The 1,767-nt window shown below is 48.2% G+C and overlaps 1 pseudogene; it reads right to left on the minus strand.

The window, feature by feature from the left end:
- Positions 1-360: 360 nt before the first annotated feature.
- LOC102851920 lies at positions 361-1,425 on the minus strand (annotated as a pseudogene).
- Between the last annotated feature and the right edge of the window lie 342 nt (positions 1,426-1,767).

Consider the following 1,767-nt stretch of genomic DNA (forward strand, 5'->3'; position numbering starts at 1 on the left):
CTGAGGAGGACTAGGGATGAAGCATGCAGTCGCATTTTTATTCCCACTCCTCTGAACATTGTACCTTCTCTCTCTCACTCTGGTATGTGTCATAGGCTTGGCCACTGCTCGGAGGCAGCCATGGACCCGATTCTGGCCCTGCCTTTCACTGGCTGTGCAGCCTGGAGTAAGTCACGGATACTGTTCCCTTGCCCACTGACTAAGAAGAGTTATTTTGCAAGGTCATAAAAATCATATCAATTTCCTGGCACAGTCCCAGGGGCACACAGCCACTCATTATCACTATCAACTTCATGCAAAACAATAAAAAAAAAAAAACCAGGCAAAAGGACATTACACATAAATGTCTAAAAAGTATTATTATTTATTATTGTTATTATATATATTTTTGGGAGGGAGGGCACAGAAGTCGATTTTATGAGATTCTGCAAACTCTATCACCTGCCATTCAGTGAGCTGGGCACTGTGCATTGGGTCAAGGGTGACTTGAACGCCCTGTTGATTGTGAAGTTTTCAGCCACTATGGATAGAAGCCTGGAACACCTGTCTCACTCAAGGGTGCTGCATGTCCGTGCTTACCTTGATAGGAAGCAGGGTAAACATCAATCCCACGATGACTGGAATAAAGATGAAACTTAGGGTGGGGACCTGCAGTATGCAGGGGGAAGGAACCTCTTCGTAATGAACGGGAGTCTGCAATCATCCCAGACACTTGTACTTTAATCTTAAACTTAAAGTGGAATTTTCACAATGGTTCCTGTCTATTCTCAATGATCCTTCTACACCAGAGAAGTATAAGCATTTGGAATTCTTTAGTGTGCTGAAAGTGCTTTCTGGGATGGCTGGAATCTTGGAGATCTGAGCAACTAATGACTCATACATGCCCAGAGACAGTGCCGCTGCGTCATTGACTCTGGTCGTGGGCGCAAAGGCCAAGAGTCATCCAGCGTTTAGTGCTAACCATGCAATCTGGTCCAAAAGGCAGCAGTGCGAGTGACAGTAAAGGCATTCTTACAGATCAGGGGGAAATTCACGATGTCCTCAGGACGAAGCAGGAGGCCAGCAGGAGCCACATACCCACGGAAGGCCCTCTCCTCCCCTTCTGTCCAGGCCTTTCCACCTCTGGCTTTTCTTTTTCCTACTAAGGCTTCTCTTGTAAGTGCTCTCCTCCTGGACATCTGGTTCATCACTGCTCTCCTTGGTGTCACTGTTCACCAGCTCCAGGGTGAGCTTTCCCTGCAGGAACCTGGAGGCTGCCAAGTCACAGAGAGGTTTTCCTTCCTGCTGACCAGCATTGGGTGACAGCTTTCTTGCTGTGTCCAGACTTCACAATGGCTACATCTGAGTTGGCATAATCTGCCCAGTTACTTGGCCTAACCCGGTGTCCTGGGCCTGGTACTGGAGTGCCTTCCCTCTCTGGGGCATGCGGACCCTTTTGTAGGGAGGCTAGCCCAGTGGGCCTGGATCAAGGCCACGTCTCACACCTGAGAGGCAGCCCCAGGGACCAGGACCAGAACCACCCGGGTCCATGGCCATCTCCTCACCCTCCAACTCTCTTGATTATCATAATCATACATTACACTTCTCTGACCTTCAGGAAATACTAGGCTAACAGAATGGACCACCCAGAACCTTAATCAGTCACAACATAAGGGGAGGGAACCCATGATGGCCTGTCCTCCTGACCTGCACATCTTTGTAACTTTTGTGGGAAGTTTTTTCATTACTTAGGCATAGTATTTGTTAACTGGGCATCATGATGTTTCT

Source organism: Elephantulus edwardii, unplaced genomic scaffold (genome assembly GCF_000299155.1).
Source record: "Elephantulus edwardii isolate Elephantulus edwardi_28Jun2011 unplaced genomic scaffold, EleEdw1.0 scaffold00265, whole genome shotgun sequence".
Lineage (NCBI taxonomy): Eukaryota > Metazoa > Chordata > Mammalia > Macroscelidea > Macroscelididae > Elephantulus > Elephantulus edwardii.